The sequence below is a fragment of the Narcine bancroftii genome, chromosome 4, assembly GCF_036971445.1.
Source record: "Narcine bancroftii isolate sNarBan1 chromosome 4, sNarBan1.hap1, whole genome shotgun sequence".
In the NCBI taxonomy this organism is placed as follows: domain Eukaryota; kingdom Metazoa; phylum Chordata; class Chondrichthyes; order Torpediniformes; family Narcinidae; genus Narcine; species Narcine bancroftii.
Window position 1 is genome coordinate 92,782,025 of NC_091472.1, and position 21,472 is coordinate 92,803,496.

General features: G+C 39.0%; 1 protein-coding gene across 8 annotated transcripts in view; it reads right to left on the bottom strand.

Annotated features, from left to right (window-relative positions):
- The window catches only part of LOC138760836 (KH domain-containing RNA-binding protein QKI), a 628,685-nt gene that overhangs the window by 549,115 nt on the left and 58,098 nt on the right, over window positions 1-21,472 (bottom strand). Inside the window, exons 1-2 of one of the 8 annotated variants that reach the window (XM_069932036.1) lie at window positions 4,122-4,181; window positions 2,134-2,221 (exon numbers count right to left, since the gene is read on the bottom strand). The exons of the other annotated variants lie outside the window; for them this stretch is intronic. The gene's annotated coding sequence lies outside the window, so the exon portion shown is untranslated. Of the gene's footprint in view, window positions 1-2,133; window positions 2,222-4,121; window positions 4,182-21,472 lie in introns of those variants that run through there. 8 annotated transcript variants of the gene reach the window in all.

The window sequence follows — 21,472 nt, forward strand, 5'->3', positions numbered from 1 at the left end:
AGGCAAATCAGTTCTTCAATGATGATCAGTAAAACCCCTTTAGGTGCAACGAGAAAAAAGCAGGCCCAATGAAATGTGCAGCACAATTAACCAATTGGGATCAAATTCTCCATAGAAATCTTTTAGTTCAAAGATAACTAATGCCTTTTCAGCTTTTCAAACATTTTTTAATCCATCCACAGCACACTTACAGGATTTGGAGTAGGCGAGTTCACAATCACCAGTAAAGGTAGGTGCTTGTGTGAGATTGGCTAATTAATTGTAGCCAATAAAAGCTCAATTAGAATGGCCACTGCCGGCATGGCTAGTGTGTGAGTGGGGTTAGAGGTTTTGGTGAACAGAGGCTGAGGAAGACCAGATGAGGTCCTAGCTTCTACACAAGAAGAACAGGCTGATGCCAAAGAAAGCTCCTTCTCACCCTGAAGAATAAGCCCCTTGCGTAGCCATGGCTAAGTTGAGGAGGTCCAAAATGAATATTTTGCTTCAGTGTTCATCACTGAGAGGAACCTTGGTGAATGTGAGGTCTGTGTAGAACAGGCAAATGTGCTGGAGCATACAGTATAGAGGTTAATAAAGAGGAAGATATTCAGATACTTCGGTCCTCATGACTGGATAGGATATACCCAGGTTACTATAGTAGGCAAAGGAAGAGATTGCTGGAGTTTTGGCGTTTATTTTTGCATCCTCCCTGGCCACAGGAAATGTACAAGAGTATCTTTGTAACAGGATTCTGGACTACCTAAGGCACTGGCAAGCCTTCTTCATGATTGCATCAATGTGGAGGCCCCAGGATAGATTTTCAGAGATGTTAACAGCAAGGAATTTGAAGTTCTTGATACTCTCCACTGCTGACCCCTTGATGGGGACTGGAAGGATAAAAATGCTTTACAGAAGGTGCAGACAAGATTTTTTTCCAGGATATTCTCTGGATTGGAGAACATTTCTTATGAAGCAGGGTAGAAAGATCTCAGACTTTTCTCTTTGGAGGGACGAAGAATGACTGAATGAGGTATACACGATTATGACAGCCAGCACCTTTTTCCCAGGTCGACAGTAGCAAATACCAGAATACATCTGTTTAAGGTAAGTGAAGCAAAATTTCAGGGAGAGATCAGAGGCAAGCTTTTTTTTTCTACAGAGAGTAGTGGATGTCTGGAATGCATTGTTGGAGGTGGTGGAGGAGACTGGTACAATAGGGACATTCAAAAGACTCTTGGATAGGTAATTGGATGCAAGAAACATGGAGGATCATGTGTGTGAGTTAGGGAAAGATAAGATTGTATGGAGTCTGTTAGCACAGATCAGCATACATCATAGGCTGAAGGGCCTATAATGTTCCATCTTCATAGCAGGTTCATGACTGCACCTAGTACCAGCACAAAACAAACTGCCATCATAAACTTATGATGGCCCATTTCTTTAATTGCCAGTTATTAATTTTCCAAGCTTCAGACAATATAGCTTCCTACATATTTATCAATTCAACTTTTAGCAATATATTAAATGTGGCATTGTAATTGACAAAGCTTATTGATACTCCCTCATGCCACTTGGATAAAACCATATTTGGTAAAATATCACAAACTAAATGAAGGACTGGGCAGTATGAACTCCTGTATTGAATCCACAACTTTATGCAACATTAGATATTCTAAACAAAATCTACCAGCACAGCTTCTATCGGTCAACTCTAAACACCAAGCATCAATGTGATTGCATTTTTTCTTTCCAACAAACTTGTATTTTCACTTATTAAAATACAATGCATTTGTAACTGCACAGAGATATTCCATTACCTTTTGCAGAATGGAGTTTAGAAGTGAACAAACAAACGGTAGCTGGAGAGACTTGATACATCCATGGAGAGAAATGGTCAGTCAATATTTTGGGTCAGGACCCTTTATAAGACCAAAGTATTCAAGGGGGATATACTGTACAACAAGAGTGAGCAAAAATAGAGGCAGGGAAAAAAGCTGGGAAGGGCCAAAGAGGTGATTAGGTATTGGACAGAAAGTAGGAGAGATGGAGGTCCAGACAGTGGGATAATGAGTGATGGGTAAGAGGGAAAAGTGAAAACAAGGGTAGGTAAAGAAGAAATGGAAACAATGGAACCAGATAGAAGGTGGGTGTTACCTAAAACTGGATGTTCATGACTCGCTGAATTCCTCCAACTTCTCTATGTTCATTCAAGGTTCCAGCATCTCCATTTTTTTGTGCTTCTCTGGAGATTAGAAGAATGAGTGATCTTATTGAAACATACAGGATCCTCAAAATCAATGAGATCATTCCTCATTCTCTTAAACTTCAATTAACATGGACCGACCCTGTTTATCCTCTCTTGATGTGAGTTGTGCTTGGAAACTAAACTAGCCAGGTTGACATATTTAGAGAAGTCAGATGTTCTAATATATGTTCCCATGCAGTTACTGTATGTCTTCACTGAGGTGATTTCTGGAGACACAAGAAAGTACAGATGTTGGAACCTTGAAGAAACAAAAAGAAGCAGGAGGAAATATGGGCCAGGCAGCATCATGGAGAGAAGAAACAGTCAACAGGTTGGGTCAGGACTCTTTTTCAAGCCGAAGGTGGAAAGGGATAATAAGGAGTGGGAAGGGCTAGTGAAGGGCCAAAATGCAATAGGATCCTGAATAAGTGTAGGTGGGAGATGTAGAGTAGGAAAACAGGTAGGGGAGGAGACTACTGGCGTGATTGGGTATGATTGAATGAAAAGTGAATACTGAAATGGACTAGGAAATGGGAAAGGAAATAGTGAAACTGGATCTGAATGGGGGCTACTGAAATTGGAAAATTCAACCTACATGAATTTGTAGGTGACCCAGAGGGAGAGATATGCTGTTCTTCCAAGTTTGTCTTTGGTCTCACCCTGTCCAAGTGTCCAAGGACAGGAAGTGTAGGGACTGGAGAGAAGAATCAAACTAGCTGCCAAAAAAGGAAGTCCAGCTGGTGTGAAAAAGAGAGTGGATATTTGATAAAGCAGTCTGCATTTGGTTCACCAACATACAGGAGGCTTCAGAGAATACCAAAAACAGTAGACTAAGTTGGAGGAGGTGCATGTGAAACTATTTCTTTTAAAGGACGGGATAATAGATGGGATGAAGTCAGAGGCAGCTGCAGTAGTTCTTAGGTGAAGCCCAATACAAATTGAAGACTGAATCAGAGCACCTCTCAGCTAAGTCTCAGCTGCTCATCAGTGATTCATGTAGTTTTATTACATGACATATTATGTCAGCTGTAATTATGTCTGACACAACTTGCATGATGAAATTTACTGGAACAAATTTGGCAGGCAGGTTCACAGCTTCATTTTCTAGTACTTCTCATCACTGGAATGTCAGATTCCAACATTCTATAAATTGAAATATGCTTTTAAGCACAAAATACTGAAAACACATGGCAAGTTGTAATTATTGATGCAATTCTCTGATATGACACAACGTACAAGGTTAACATCTTTGCTGAAATTTCACCCAGCAGGACAGCATGTACAAAGATGCTGACAAATTTGACCATGAGCTGATTACTCATCACTGCAAGTTCCTTTTGAAATATACAAATCATAAATTGTAATTTTGTGTATGCAGAGCATATACAACACAGAGCTTAGGTTAAAATAAACTATTGCATTAAAAATTACACCAGCTAGAAGATGCTCACACAAACCAATTCTGACACCTGAGTCACAACAGGGATTATTAAACTTGGCCAAGATGTAGGCAGTTCCTTGACGTCCTCCCACTCCAGTTCTGAGATAGCTGGAGTCCACAGATTTTGCCATAGGAAGGGCAGAGGACAGGAAATACTTGACGGAGTAGGTGGCAGCATAGTATAAGAGATGGTGCACCCCTTTGGTTCTTTTTGCTGTACTCTCAATTTTTTAAAAATTTAGTGACCTCTCAGATGATGATCAAAAGTCAGAGAGAAAATGCTTCAAAGATTTAAGCCTCTATCTCCTGATAATCAATGGTTTTAGCAGAGCTGAAAAGGAGAGTTCTCTTTCTCCAACCTTTGCAAAAATGAGCTAAAATATTTTCTTAAAAAGCCCCCACATGAAAAATAAAACTTGAAAACTAGACTTAACGTTAATCTAACTAATATTTTACCTTTCGAATCCTCAAATGAATGCTTGCCGACACAATCATGATCACTGTTTAACCATCCTGATTGAATGCTGCAGATTTCTAATTTAACAATGTAACCCCCTTGAGATCTGGGTCAAACATTCTGGTGATGTCAGTCTCGGAGTTTGCCAAATCTTGATGGTTAGTGGTGATATTCACTTCTTTAATACCTGGGTGAAAATGGTTAAACTTACAAATATATTCTCAGATAAAACATTCAACATACATAAATGACAGAATGTGGTTACTAACCATCCCAACTGATGACTTATTAAATTAGGATTGCAAGTGCCACATTAAAAAAATCAAAAATCTTGCCTAAACTTATGAAGGCATTTAGTACTCTAAAGATAAAATCAAACAAAGGTCAAATGACTGCTATTTCTTATTGGAAATGGACTCAATTTAATTTGAATTCAATTCAGTCACATTCCATTTGAAAATATTCTATTATGGTGTTCAAAAGGTTAAGAGGCAGAAAGAAAGTTTAAATGTTGTTCAGATTTTGCCATAAAAATGTAGTAGCAGCAAGAAAGAATATTCCAATTTCTATGTAGGATTCAATTCATTCAACCTTTCATTAATAGATACTCAACGGTTTATAAAAAATAGCATAATTATGTTCTCACAAATAGTTCTACTGCACAATCTAAATACACAAAGCAAAATTTCAGAATCCCATCTGTGTTCCCTGTGCATCAAAATCAGTCAAAAAAATAATTAACACCATTACGCCAACACTAAATGCTCATCACAAAAGATAATGCCACAATGTTGTTGTTCATTCACTGAAAAACATGGAGACTTGGTGATTCATTGTGCAAATCTTCAATTAATTTAAGTTGTCAGAACACTGATGTAATAAGAGTTCATTCTGAATAAATTAATGCTGCTGTTATACATATGATGTAATTTTTTTGGAGATGCTGAGCCAGCAGCTCATAATTTCAACTTGTAGATACCATATATTTCGGCGTACAAGTCAAGTCGTGAAACCCTAAAAAAACTTCTCAAAAAGGGAGGTGGTGGTTGACTTATATGGCAGATAAACTTTTGAGACCTTAAATTCACTGAAAAAAAAACAGATTGATGCCAATTCAACATACAAGTCAATACTGGAAACACCTCCTCATGCCAGCACCACTGCTCCCCAAGTCCTCTCCACCGCTGGGCACTGCCATAACCGCTCCTACCTGGGACCTGGAGGTCACCGCCACCACTCCTGCCTGGTAAGCCAAGGTTCTTGCTCCCGCCGGGACCACAATGTCAGTGCTCCAGCTCTGTGGGCCATTGCTGCTGCTGCCTGGTAGGCTGAGGTTTTATTTACTTAATTATTTTGCAGCTTTGTTACTTGCATTTGGGGTGTTTTAAAAAATGTTTGGGTTGTTCTGGGAGGCCCAGACAGAGTGGAAAATGGGAGTCGATTTATATGCCAAATATACCATAAAGCCCTTAAAACTTAGCTGAAAAATAGGGATCAACCTACAGCCAATCACCTTATATGCTGAAATATATGGTAATCCATTTGAACCAGATATACTAACTTCTCTGAGTTCTCAACATTTTCAACATTAATTCTTGTTTCCTGCTCAACCATATTACATTTTCATCTTATTTTTAAATACATAAGAGAAACAAAAAAATTGCATGTCAAGACAACCAATAAAATTTTTACTTTTAAGTTTCTTAAATTTATTATCATCCAATTGTACATGTACCTACATACATACAGTGCTTTCCCCCCTCCCCCTTTATTTGCCTCTGTACTCCAGTTTTAAATTTGTAATCAAACAATTAATGTGTGATTAAAGTACACATTGAAGATTTTATTAAAGGGATTTGTGTACATTTTGGTTTGACCATGTAGAATTATAGCACTTTGTATACATAGTCCCCTCATTTCAACCATAATCAGAAACAGAATTTATTGTCATGAACATATCACAAAATTTGTGGTTTTGCAGCAACATCAGAGTGCAAACATTTGTATAAACCACCTTACAAAATAAATAAAAATAGTGCAAGAAAAAGTCAAGATAAGGCAGTGTCTTTGGTTCATTGATTGTTCAGGAATCTGATGGTAGAGGGGAAGAAGCTGTTGTGCCGCTGAGTGCTCATCTTCAGACTTTTGTACCTTTTTCCCCTATGGTTGCAGAGTGGTGGGATCCTTGAGGATAGAAGCTGTGAATTGCTTTCTTGACACTGCCTCTTGAAGATGTCCTCAAAATGGAGTGAAGACTGGTGCCTGTGATGTCACAGTCCAAGTTAACAAACCTCCGTAGTTTTTTCTTGTCCTAAGCTTCATATCAGACAGTGACGTGACCAGCCAGAATGCTCTGCATGGTACATCTGTAGAAGTTTGAGAGTCTTCAGTGACATACAAAATCTCCTCAAACTCCTTTCAAAATATAGCCACTGGTGAGCCTTCTTCATGATTGCATTGACATGGAAGGCTCCAGAACAAATCCATGGAAATGCTGACATTTTGAAATTTGAAGTTCTCTTTTTTTTAAATTTATTAACACTTGTATCAAAATTACATACATATGTCAAAATTAATGTAGTCAAAGAAAACATACATGCTTTTTTTTTCATTTTTCTCCCCCCACCCACTCCCTCCCACAGAAAAGCACCAAAGGAAAGAAAGAAAACAGAAAGAAAAAGAGAAAGAACTGAACTAATTTTATAATACTACTGGATTTTTATACTACTGGATATCAATATAAAACTGCATATTTTGTTAGTCACCACTTTTAATAAATCTAAATTATACCTAAAATATGATAACTGTGCCAATACCTGTAGCAGCCATACATGCCCAGGTCATAACACCCCAACCACTATGTTTCACAGAGGAGGTGGTTATGTTTTGAATCAGGGGTATACAATTTTTTTTTAAGACTCACATTCCATCTTAAGTATTCCTTATGCCATGTGCTCTGTGATTAGTAAGGGATTGTTTAAGGTAGTATATGAGTGGAAATAAAAAGTTTGAAAACCACTGTTTTAATTGTACCTAAATTGTTTCATAACTCAAAAAGAAATGGGCCAATGACAATTTTTTTGAAGCAAAATATTTCAGAAACAATTGGGTCCAGAGGAGTGGTTCTCAACTTTCCCTTCCCACTCACATACCACCTTAAGCAAACCTTTACCAATCAGAGCACTTATAGCATAGGGAATACTTAAGGTGGAATGTGAGTTTTAAAAAGGTTGCCCACCCCTGTTTTGGACCTTTGGCAGTTTCTTGACACTTCCACACCTTGCTCTTGCCATCACTCTGATACAGGTTAATCTTAGTCACATCTGTTCATAGGACCTTTTTCCAGAATTCTGTAGTCTCTTAAATACTTCTTATCAAACTGTAATCTGGCCACCTGTTTCTATGGGTAACTTGAGGTTTGCATCTTGAAGTGTAGCCTCTGTACTCCTGTTCATTAAATCTTCTGAGGATAGTAGTAATTTACACGTTCACACCAGCCTCCTGAAGAGTGTTTCTGATCTGTCAAACAGGTGTTTTAAGATTTTTCTTCATTATAATGAGAATTCTTCTGTCATCAGCACTTGGGATCTACCTTGGCCTACCAGTCCATTTGTCATTACTGAGCTCAACAGTACGCTCTTTCTTTTTAAAGATGTTCCAATCAATGATTTTGGTATTCCTAAAGTTTGGTCGATGTCTCTTACTATTTTATTCTTGTTTTTCAGCCTCATAATGGCTTCTTTGACTTTCATTGGAACAACTCCGGTCCTCATGTTTAAAAATCACTCCAAAGGTGATCAAAAACTTAGAAGCAAGCTAGCTCTCTTATACCTGCACCAATGAAGCAATTAAACATACTTGAGTACTCACAAACACCTGTGAAGCTAAATGTCCCAAACATTATGGTGCCCTGAAATAGGGCAACTATGTATAAAATGTGTTGCAATTGCAACATGGTCAAACCAAAATGTATACCAATAACCTTGAATAAAATTTGGAATGTGTACTTTACATGTGAATTGTTTGATTTCAATTTAAAAACTGTAGAGCACAGGGGCAAATAAAGGAAAAATTGTCATTGACCCAAACATTATGAAGGACACTATATAAAAATAAATAAATATTGTTAAATAAATAGTAGAATCTTCGAGGGTTTGTGAGAAGAAGTCGTTTCTGAGCCTGGTGGTGTTGACTCTGATACTCCTGTATCTCTTTCCCGACGGGAGTAGTTGAAATATACTGCATGCGGGGTGGTAGGGATCCTCAATGATTTTGAAAGCCCTCTTCAAACAAGAATTCTGATAGCTCACAACAATGGGTATGGGGGAAGGGGAGAGGGACCTCAGTGATCCTCTCTGTTGCTAATGATCTTGTGAATTGACCTCCGATCCAATGGTCCACATCAGTGGTTTTCAAATTTTTTTCTTTACACTCACATACGACCTTAAATAATCTCTATACCATAGGTGGATTACTCAAGGCGGTACGTGAGTGGGGAAAAAAAGGTTAAGAACCATTGCTCTAGACCCAATTGTTACTGAAATATTTTGCTTGAGAAAAATGGTCATTGGCCCATTTTCTTTGGAGTTAAGAAACTGTGCACATAATGAATCAATTAGATACGATTAAAACAGTGGTTTTTAAACATTTTCTTTCCACTCACTTACCATTTTAAATTCTCTTTGGCTTGGCTTCGTGGACGAAGATTTATGGAGGGGTAAATGTCCACATCAACTGCAGTTCGTTTGTGGCTAACAAGTCCGATGCGGGACAGGCAGGCACGGTTGCAGCAGTTGCAGGATAAAAATGGTTGGTTGAGGTTGGGTGTTGGGCTTTTCCTCCTTTGTCTTTTGTCAAGTGAGGTGGGCTCTGCTGTCTTCTTCAAAGGAGGTTGCTGCCTGCCGAACTGTGAGGCTCCAAGATGCACGGTTTGAGGTGATATCAGCCCACTGGCGGTGGTCAATGTGGCAGGCACCAAGAGATTTCTTTAGGCAGTCCTTGTACCTCTTCTTTGGTGCACCTCTGTCACGGTGGCCAGTGGAGAGCTCGCCATATAACACGATCTTGGGAAGGCGATGGTCCTCCATTCTGGAGACGTGACGCAGTTGGATTTTCAGCAGTGTGGATTCAATGCTGTCGGCCTCTGCCATCTTGAGTACTTCGATGTTAGGGATGAAGTCGCTCCAATGAATGTTGAGGATGGAATGGAGACAACGCTGGTGGAAGCGTTCTAGGAGCCGTAGGTGATGCCAGTAGAGGACCCATGATTCGGAGCCGAACAGGAGTGTGGGTATGACAACAGCTCTGTACACGCTAATCTTTGTGAGGTTTTTCAGTTGGTTGTTTTTCCAAACTCTTTTGTGTAGTCTTCCAAAGGCGCTATTTGCCTTGGCGAGTCTGTTGTCTATCCTTGCATCCGATGAAATGGTGCAGCCGAGATAGGTAAACTGGTTGACTGTTTTGAGTTTTGTGTGCCCGATAGAGATGTGGTGGTGCTGGTAGTCATGGTGGGGAGCTGGCTGATGGAGGACCTCAGTTTTCTTCAGGCTGACTTCCAGGCCAAACATTTTGGCAGTTTCCGCAAAATAATCCCTTAATAATCACAGAGCACCTATGGCATAGGAATTACTTAAAGTGGTATGTGAGTGGAAAGATAAAGTTTGAAAACCACTGCTCTACATCAACCGTACCACACTGTGATGTGGCTGGATAGACACTCTGGAATAGAGCTCCAGTACAAAAGTTGACAGAATGGTGGCTGGCAACCTTACCTGTCTCAGTCTTCTAAGGAAGTGCAGTCACTCTTGAACCTTCCTGACAAATGAGGAGATATTATGTGTCAAAGAAAGGTCACTTGTGGACTCTGAAGAACTTTGTTCTCTGCACTCGCTTCACTGCCGAGCCAATGATACTGGGAGTTGATGGTGAGGGAATGACTATTGAGGATTGTGCTGGCTAGACATAAGCTTAGGATGCTATGTCTGCATATGTTGAGACATGTAAACAATATTCTCTCATTTCTCCTGACTCATGCCTTGAAGATGGTAGAAAAGCTTTTAAGCATCAGAAGGTGAGTCACTCTCAACTGGATACCACCCTAGCGCCTGCTCTGGTAGCTACAATATTTATGTTGTTGAACCAGTGGAGTTTCTAATCAACAATGACTATCAAGTTGTTGATGAAACTGGTGATGATGGGGATATCTTTGGATACCTATGGTGGGTGATATACCCATATGCACCTTAAGATTTAAATCCTGCTTGAAAAGATGCTAATTTAAAATCCAATAAATCATTAAAAATACATGATTTGTGATTTGTGGAAAATACTGTAATTTTGACTGAACAAAATGTCTATTAGAAAGATTAAATTTACCTAACAATTGTTCAAAGGAGGCAAAGATATCTCAAATAAAAGCTCTTTATAACTTTTGATACCTAATCTGTACCATTCCTTAAAGCCTGCATCTAATACAGAAGACTGAAAAAGATGGTTATCTCAAGCAAGAGAAAAACTAATATAATCAAAAAATTTCCTAAATTGAGCCCATATTCTCACATATTTCTCATTATCAGATTATGCTTCAATTTAGAAAAGGAAAAGAGTACAACAGAACCTAAAATTGCCAACATAATGATTTTTTAATCAATAGATGGGGTTAAGAATGATTGGGACCGTGATCTCAATATAACATTTTCAGAAAACTGGTACTCTGCTCTTAGTTTGATTAATGATTCTTCATTTTGTGCAAGGCATTGTTTATTACAATTTAAGGTGGTACATAGATACCTATGTTCAAACTTAAATTATCTCGTTTCTATGCAGATAGAACCACTGCTTCTATCAGTTATGTGAGAAGTGCAAAATTTTTGAAGTGTCATTGATCCATATGTTTTAGGAGTGCTCCAATTTAGGAAGATTTTGAGAAAACATCTTTCAATCTTTATCAACGATTTTTAAGATCAAAATTGAATCATGTCCTTTAATTGCCTTGTTTAGTTTTTATTATCTCAAGAACCGTATATACTTGTGTCTGCATCGCAAGAGAAAGTTTTAGCTTTTTGCACGTTGATAGCCAGACGAGCAATTTTAAAGATAAAGATTCATCTTCACCTACTCATGCACAGTGGTTACATGATGTAATGTCATATTTAACTTTGAAATTGAAGCTTTCTATCTAAAATGTTGCATCTAATTTTCTAAGGATGTGGGGCCAATTCATAGAAATACTATCATAATTGACAGATTTCATTAATTTGGATGCTCTGGCAATTCTCTGTCTAGTTTCTGAAGGTCACTATTCGATTCATATCTTTTTTTTTATATATATAAATGTAAACCTTGATTAGAGGGAAGGGACTTAATTAGAATTAGTTTAAGTTTTTTTTCTTTTCTTTTTTGATTAATTGATTATATACAGGTTTAATTCTGGTCATCCTAGATCATATTATCACATTAGACAGATATTACTTTGTGTAATGACCAAGGTTTTCTCTATTGTAACTCATTTTGTTCAATCAATAATCATGTATGGATTTGTATAATATTTATATTAATTGGTAACATGTATGATATTACATACTATTTTTCTGTATTAGTAGACTTTATCTTTTTCTTTAATTTTAAAACACTTTTATTGAGTTTAAAATATTAATCCTACAAACAGTCTTTTCAGAAGATTACAAAATCTTTATGAAGGCCTTTCACCGCTCTGTTCACCCAACAGCAACTGAACATTTCAGAAGTAATAAGGAACCCCCTTGAATGACACCTCAGCAATTAACAGCCTGCCCCATGCAGTAAATGATTTAGAGGAAATTATGACAACTCATTTTAAAACAAAGCAGCATAAATATAAATCTTTGTGAATCATGACTCCTCCATAGCATAACTGATGCTAAACTTGCTTATTGAGAACAAGAATACATATTTTTCAAAAAGACGAATATACATTCCAGTGCCTAATTGGGAAACTTAACAGAATGTTGGTTTTTATTTCAAGATGGTAAGAGTATAAAAGAATGAAAGTCTTACTTCAACTCTGCAAAGCCTGGTGGGACCACACAGAGTATCTATATGGTAGTTTTTTAGAGTATAAAGTTTTGTATGAAGGAAAATTGCACCCAAGGCCTTGGACCCAAAACAAATTCACAACATCCCACAAATAAAAGTTACTGTATTTTAACTCATAACAGGCACATGCATATAACTCCCAGAAAATCTTAAACAATGTAAAAATATTCTCGTACAGTGTGCACACGTAAATACCATACAGGTGTAGTATTCTGCATTTCAACTCACAAGAGCAATTTGTATTTGCTTGGGATAGGAGACAATACACATTCCATAGTCTCACTATCTGCCACAGTTAATCTTGGGAGGTGTCAATCGGCAATTATATAGATGATATCCTTCTCCAAGGTCTGTCTGAGACTGTTGTCTCAGAGGCACATGATATGTTAATGTCCTCCTTCAGGGGACAGGTCTGGACAATTAACATTGATAAGGTGCAGTGCCTGTTTCTCGAAATACCATGGCACTCAGGCCAGAGATATTCCTGAGACTGCCAAGATCAAAATTTTGAATGTTACCATTTTGTATATACCCAGATCATGCACGTTTCATCCCTGCTACGATTTCTCACATTTGTATAAATTGTACACATTTCATTGCCTCTATTACTTTCCCACGCCTACTATAAATTGTGCACCTTGTTTTATTGCCGCTACTACTTTCCAACACCCATTATAAATTGTGTGCGTTGCTTTGTTGCCACTAGTAATGGTACTTTCCCACAAACTGCGCACGTGTTATCCCTATTACCATTTTTCCCATACCTGTCTTTCATAAATAAAATCATTTATTACAAAACTGGTTTTTCTTCAATTCAAGCAATTAAAAATAAATTTTAATTTAGAACCAGTTGCTGCTCAAATAAGTTCAATTTTATTTTCAATGTGTAAAAAAAATTATTTTATAGCATGATGGGTTCCTCAGTTTGTAACAAATGCATATAATGCGCACGTTATATGCATAAAAATATGGTACTAGCAAGAGAATTTCTGGTGAAATCGGATCATTTCTAAACCGATACCAAAGACAGATGGCATATGCACAGCACATCAGCTCTCTGCTTGTGCACAGATTCTGCGGAGTGGGATCCTTAAACAAATCTAAGGAATTCCTTAACCTCTGACAGGACGCCTAGTGGGCCTCCGTTTATTGTTCTACAAGATCTACCATCTCAATCACACGCTCTTCTCTTCTTCCACTTTCTGAAGAGACTCAGGCAAAAGCCGAGCTCTCCTGATGAAAAGGTTGTGCATGAGACAACAAGCAAAGCAGAATTCTGACATGTTCTTTGCAGAATACATCTGTGTATACAAGGGGTGACACAGTCAACAGAATTCCACAGACCACCCAAATGTTATTCTCTATTAGGCTCCTGGTGGTCCATTGATAACTACTTTAATATCTAGTCCTCCAGAAATTATGACAAAAACATGACAAACAGTACAAATTACCTAAAAGAAAAGAAAAAGTCACTGGTACTCCTTGGAAACAGAGCAATGATAAGAATTTTTTTTTTTTTTTTGAATGAAACACGTGTCCATTTTTAATTATATGTTCAGATAGTGATAACCATTTTGATTCTATATTCTGATAGGGAACTTGAAATAATGAGAGTTAAATCCATTACTCCCAGAGGTTTGAAGAAATAATTCCACTGCGCTGCTCAGCAGAAATCATTCCACTGAACATAAAACAATATGTAGTCTCTTTACATTAAATAAAGATCATTAGTGACAAATTTCTTACTGCACTATAGACGGTCACATTAACAGATCAGCTTTCGCTACTAAGAATGACATGGATGCCAATAAATTTAGGATGAAGACGACCTTTTGGGCCTCAATTAAAGTAGTCCAGGCAAGGATGTGTGGTTATGGGTTTGCCTGAAGACGGCTGCAAATTTTTATCACTGCTGCCTTGGAACAGCTCCGTTTCCTATTAATGATGTTGACAACACTGAAGATAGGAACATGGCTGCCTGAAGAGCTGTGGATAGTGTATTCAGATATCAGCCCTTCTTGCCCTTTATTCTATTGGGGGTTTCCATCAATATCTGACTTGCTTCTGATGGCTGCCTTGCAGCTCCAGCTCATGCAGCAACTCTATGGGCCACTACAGAAGCTCATACAAGAAAAAGGTAGAAATGCAATGGCAGCACATCTCACCTTATATCAGATAGTCAATACGCAATATTTCAGAGAAGACCAGAATTTATTATCAATTACAATGAAAAGACAATTTAAATTATATAGCTGAAAATTATGTGTGGCATCAAACAGATAAAAAGTTACCCATGTTAACCTGACAATGCTCAAAATGTGATGAATAATGAAAAACATTTGAGTCTTACCTACCTACTTCAGGAGTTTGTAGAGACTTGGTATGACACCAAAAACCTTAACAAATTTCTACAGATGTGTGGTGGAAAGTGTGCCGACTGGCTGCATCATGGTCTGGTATGGGGACACCAACACCCCTGAGAGTAAAGCCCTCCAAAAGGTAGTGGACACCGCCCAGGACATCACAGGCAAAACCCTCCCCACTATCAAGAACATCTACAGGGAATGCTGCTGTCAGAGAGTAGCAACAATCATCAAGGATCCTCAGCACCCAGCACACACTCTGTTCTCCCTGTTGGCATCAGGAAAGAGGTATAGGTGACACAAGACTCACACCACCAGGTTCACTACCCCTCTATCAGACTCCTCAATGACAAACTCTTACTTGTGCATTTTATTGATTTCTTTACCCTCTCTGTATTGCACAGTGGTTTGTTTACATTAATTACCTGCTTACAGTTCTTTCCACCAATAAGTGGTAATTCTGCCTCTCCCACAGAAAAAGAATCTCAGGGTGGTATGAAATGTCATGTATGTATTCAGACAATAAATGTGAAATCTAACATATGACATGTACCAGTGTTCATCAGTAGAGGAACCAGAATAAACCTCCTGAACTTAGCATGCTCAGAGATTCACTATGTTTGCTAATTCTTTTTCTATATTTGCATAATTTTCTCCCAAATTCATCAACTTTCAATTATGTTGCACTAAACACAATGCACTAGGAATTCCAATTACTATTTAATAGTTCAACACAGTCAGAAATTAATACTCATCTGGAAGAAATAAACAAATAACTCATTAGGATTTGGACCACACAAAATAACGGCAGCGTGGTTAGCACAACACTGTTACAGAGCCAGCAACTGGGGTTCGAATTTAAATTTAAACTTTGTAAGTTATGGAAATTACCTGATTAAAGTGATTGTTATATAATTAAAGACTACAATACTGATTACTTTTCAAATTACTTTACAATTTTGCACTTTCGTCTTTTAAACAGTTTTATTTACGCATTAGTATTTACGTATGAGTTACGCATTTTAAGAGTGTGTCTCAAACAACTAGAAAATTTGCACATCTGGCATTCACAATCTCCGTAGGTGCCAGATAACGGGGATTTCACTTTAATAAATATAAAAGAATACATGAATAAATATTCACAGTAGCAGTTACTGCAAGAAAAAAGTGACATTTCAGTCTTGCAGACAGATCTTTTAGTGGTCCCAAGGAAGTTTATGGTTAGGGTGTGGGTAGTACCAGAGGGCTTAAGAGCTTGATGGCTATTGGAAAACTAATTTTGAACCATCTCTCTGAACATATCTGCAAGAAATGTTACCAGGGTGATGGGATGCTTTATGATGGTGGCTGCTTTCTTGAAGCAGCGTCTCACATAGATGTTTTTCAATGGATAGAAGGTGTCAGTGATGGACTTAGTACGGTTTTTTACTCTCTGCAGCCTTCTGTGATTCCAGATACTCTAGTTCCAAACCAGGAGTTTAATGCTAACTTCAGGTAAAAGATACAGAAGCCTGAAGACCAACACCTCAAGGTACAGGAACAGTTTCTTTCCAACAGCTATCGAGGTGTTAAACTTCCCTTGTTCTATTAATCGCAGACAACTCTGACACATCAGACACTTTCAAGTGGCCAAAATTTCCCGACAAAAATCTGCATATTATGCCCATGTGTGGCTGTCGGGAGACCACTTGAAAGCGCAGGATGCACATGTGAGGCAAACTCTGTAACCCTCCTCCGGAAGGGATAATCGCCGGAGCACTGAGGTCCCCCCGGCACAGGAATGCAGCCGCCTGAAAGCAGCTGCTAAGGGGATGACAGTCAACTGGTGAGTGCCTGACAGCTCCCCTCCCAGCTGCCCCTGCCTCCCTGATGCAGGACGTCAGGGCAGGGGCAGCCTGCGTGAGCTGTCAGCACGGGGACGTATCAGTCCCCACACTGTGGGGTGGCCAGCATGGGACATCGCCACACTGATTCGGCTGCCTCACTCTCTCCCAACAGCCCGATATCAGTCACCACACTGTGGGGCAGCCGGTGTGGGCTGTCAGTGTGGGGACGTCCCGCGCGGGACTGATATAGGGCTGTGGGCGGGACTGATATAGGGCTGTGGGCGGGACTGATATAGGGCTGTGGGCGGGACTGATATAGGGCTGTGGGCGGGACTGATATAGGGCTGTGGGCGGGACTGATATAGGGCTGTGGGCGGGACTGATATAGGGCTGTGGGCGGGACTGATATAGGGCTGTGGGCGGGACTGATATAGGGCTGTGGGCGGGACTGATATAGGGCTGTGGGCGGGACTGATATAGGGCTGTGGGCGGGACTGATATAGGGCTGTGGGCGGGACTGATATAGGGCTGTGGGCGGGACTGATATAGGGCTGTGGGCGGGACTGATATAGGGCTGTGGGCGGGACTGATATAGGGCTGTGGGCGGGACTGATATAGGGCTGTGGGCGGGACTGATATAGGGCTGTGGGCGGGACTGATATAGGGCTGTGGGCGGGACTGATATAGGGCTGTGGGCGGGACTGATATAGGGCTGTGGGCGGGACTGACATAGGGCTGTGGGCGGGACTGACATAGGGCTGTGGGCGGGACTGATATAGGGCTGTGGGCGGGACTGATATAGGGCTGTGGGCGGGACTGATATAGGGCTGTGGGCGGGACTGATATAGGGCTGTGGGCGGGACTGATATAGGGCTGTGGGCGGGACTGATATAGGGCTGTGGGCGGGACTGATATAGGGCTGTGGGCGGGACATCCCCACCCTGACAATCCGCGCCAGCCACCCCACAGTGTAGGGACTCATATTGGGCCATTGGGAGAGAGAGGGGCAAGAGGATCAGTGCGGGGACGTCCCTCATGAGATGTCCCCGGGCTGATAGCCCGCGGCGGCTGTCCAAGTTCTGACAGCCAGCCATCCCAAACCTGACAGCCTGAAGGGACAGGAGCCGGAGTGCGCTCAGAAGTGCATCCAGTGCAGCTGTCCCTTCAGGAAGCCAGCGCTACCCTTAGCGCTGCCACCTGAACGGCAATTCAATGGGCCGCTTCCGCTTCCGCATTCTTGAATCTGGTAAGATTTGTGTTTTATCAATCTGGTTGATTACTTCCAGGAGGGGAGGAATTAATAAATCTTTAAATGTTTTATAGAATTCTATTGGGAATCCATCCTCTCCTGGTGTTTTATTATTCGGTAGTTTTTTTTATTATTTGTATTTCTACTATTTCAAATGGTTCTGTTAATTTATTTTGTTCCTCTATTTGTAATTTTGGTAGTTCAATTTTAGTTAAAAATTCATCTATTTTGTCTTCTTTCCCTTTGTTTTCAGTTTGGTATAATTGTTCGTAGAATTCTATGAAGTTTTCATTAATCTCCGTTGGATTATATGTGATTTGTTTGTCTTTTTTCCTTGATGCCAATACCATTCTCTTAGTTTGTTCTGTCTTAAGCTGCCATGCTAGAATTTTGTGCGTTTTTTCTCCTAGTTCATATTTCTGTTTTGTCTTCATTATGTTCTTCTCCACCTTATATGTTTGTAGTGTTTCATATTTTAATTTTTTATCTGCCAATTCTCTTTTTTTAGTTGTGTCTTCCTTCATTGCTAATTCTTTTTCTATATTTACTATTTCCCTTTCCAACTGCTCTGTTTCCTGATTGTAGTCCTTCTTCATCTTGGTTACATAACTTATTATTTGCCCTCTGATGAATGCTTTCATTGCGTCCCATAGTATAAACTTATCTTTTACTGATTCCGTATTTATTTCAAAGTATATTTTAATTTATCTTTCAATGAATTCTCTAAAATCCTGCCTTTTAAGTAGCATGGAGTTTAATCTCCATCTATACATTCTTGGAGGGATGTCCTCTAACTCTATTGTCAATATCAGGGGTGAGTGGTCCGATAATATTCTAGCTTTATATTCTGTTTTTCTTACTCTGTCTTGCATACGAGCTGATAACAGGAATAGGTCTATTTTTGAGTATGTTTTATTTCTACCCAAATAATACGAATATTCCTTTTCCTTTGGGTGTTGTTTCCTCCATATATCCAAAAGTTGCATTTCTTCCATCGATTTAATTATAAATTTGGTTACTTTGTTCTTTCTGTTAATTTTTTTCCCAGTTTTATCCATGTTTGAATCCAAATTAAGGTTGAAATCCCCTCCTATTAGTATGTTCCCTTGCATGTCTGCTATCTTCAAAAAAATATCTTGCAAGAATTTTTGATCTTCTTCGTTAGGTGAATATACATTGAGTAAATTCCAAAACTCCGAATATATCTGACATTTTATCATTACATATCTCCCTGCTGGATCTATTATTTCCTCTTCTATTTTAATTGGTACATTTTTACTGATTAATATAGCTACTCCTCTAGCTTTTGAATTATATGACGCTGCTGTTACATGTCCTACCCAATCTCTCTTTAATTTCTTGTGCTTCATTTCAGTTAAATGTGTTTCTTGCACGAATGCTATATCAATTTTTTCTTTTTTCAGTAAATTTAGCAGTTTCTTCCTTTTGATTTGGTTATGTATTCTGTTAATATTTAAAGTCATATAGTTCAACATAGTCATTTCATACTTTGTTTATCTTTCCTTTCCGTTTCCTCATCATCACCTTTCCTTCTTATCCATTTCTGCTTTCTTGTTTTGAACACTTTATAAGACAACATTTCTAAAACATCAAACATTTCCCTTATTCTCCTATCTAAGATTTCTTTAACCCCACTATCCCCTCCCCTTCCTGAGTTGCCCTTTATCCCTTGTCGGGCAACCACATCTCCCCTCTCCATTTGGATTTGCGAATTCACTCGCAAGCGTCAACTGATTTCGCAGTGACCGTAACTCCTCCCCACCCAGCCCCCCCAGAAAAGATTTCAATTTTCATATATAACAAAGGTCACTCTCTTAATTCCCTCCTTACTTCCTCTCTTCCCTTTCTTTCCCTTATTAATTCTTATCTATACTCTATATATTTTCCTTTAAATACAAATACACACACACACACACACACACACACACATACATATACACACACACACACCCATAGTTCGTGGTCATTTTTGCTCTCATTACATGTCTTCATCTCTCTGTCTTGTAGTTGTTCTGCAAATTTTCGTGCTTCCTCCGGATTCGAGAATACTCTGTTTTGCTGCCCTGGAATAACTATTTTAAGTACCGCAGGTTACTTTAGCATAAATTTATATCCTTTTTTCCATAGGATCACTTTTGCTGTATTAAACTCCTTTCTCTTCTTCAGGAGTTCAAAACTTATGTCTGGATAGAAAAAAAATTTTTGACCTTTGTATTCTTCTCTTATTTTCTTCATTGCTTTTTCCAATATATTTTCTCTCATTGTATATCTTAGGAATTTTACTAAAATGGATCTTGGTTTTTGTTGTGGCTGTGGTTTAGGGGCTAGTGTTCTATGTGCCCTTTCTATTTCCATTTCTTCCTGTAATTCTGGTCTTCCTAGGACCCTGGGGATCCAATCTTTCTAAATTCTCTCATATTCTTGCCTTCTTCATCTTCCTTAAGGCCCACTATCTTTATATTATTTCTTATATTATAATTTTCCATTATATCTATCTTCTGAGCTAACAGCTCTTGTGTCTCTAACTTTTTTATTAGATTCTTCTAATTTCTTTTTTAAGTCCTTTACTTCCATTTCTACGGCTGTTTCTCGTTCTTCCACATTGTCCACACTTTTTCCTATATCTGACATGACCATCTCTATTCTATTCATTTTTTCTTCTGCACTTTTAATTCTTCTTTTTATTTCACTAAATTCTTGTAATTGCCATTCTTTTACTGATTCCATATATTCTTTAAAAAAATATATATCCACTGTCTTGCCTTTCCCTTCTTCTGCCATTTCTCTATGTTGTTGTTCTTCTTCTTCCTCTGGGTTGGTCATCTGTTGTTTCCTTGTTTTCTTTTTACTCTCTTCTTTCTTGTTCTCGTTGTTTTCTATGTTCTCTTCCTGTTTTGTGTTGCAGCTGTCATCCTCAGCTGTGAAGATCGACTCCTCAGCTGGTCCCCCCTCCCATCAGAGTTTTCTTTTCTTGCACGGTTGCGCACTTTTACTTGGCTCCGCGAGCCATTTTTGTAGTCCCGAGCTCAGGACTTCCACTGACCTGAGGGAGCGGGCTTCTCTCTCTGTGGCGGGCCTCCTCGGACAGATAAGGCCTTCACCTTCTTCTTCCAACGTTCTTTCTTCTTCTCTTCTTCCCGTTGCTTTCGACTTTTCTTTCTTCGCTGCCATTTTCTTCCCACCTTTACTTTCACTTTGTTTTAATTTTTATGTTTGTGCCTTTGTGTTTTGTGTGTTTTTTTAAAAACTTTTCCAGAGAGGGCTGGAGTTCCCTGACCGGCCACTACTCCATCACGTGACTCCCCCCACTTCCACATTCTTGACAGAGAATGCACCTGAAGAAGCCTATCAAAAGGAGTGTCTGCACTATTGCAATACCATTTTTTCTTGCACAGTGGTAACTATGAATATTTATTTATCTTGTGTATTTATTATCTCTTTTTCAATCTATACCATGGCTGTCATTTTTCATTAAATATCTTTTCAGCTGTAGCAAGTAAGAATTTTAGTACATACATATATTGTCCAATTTATGTGACAGTCATTATTCTACTTTCCTCAGTGCACCCATAGAAGTTTGATAAAGTATTCAAAGACATGCCAAATCTCTTCAGACATCTTAGAAAATAGAGGTGCTAAGTGTGCCTTCCTCACAGTTGCCTCAATATACTGGCTCCAGGACAGGTCCTTCTATATGTAGAATCCCAAACACTTAAAGGTACTAATTTTCTCCAGCACCATCAGGTCAATGAAGATGGGTGCATGGTCCCTCAGCATTCACTTTCTGAAGTCCACAATAAGATCCTAAATCTTGTCAA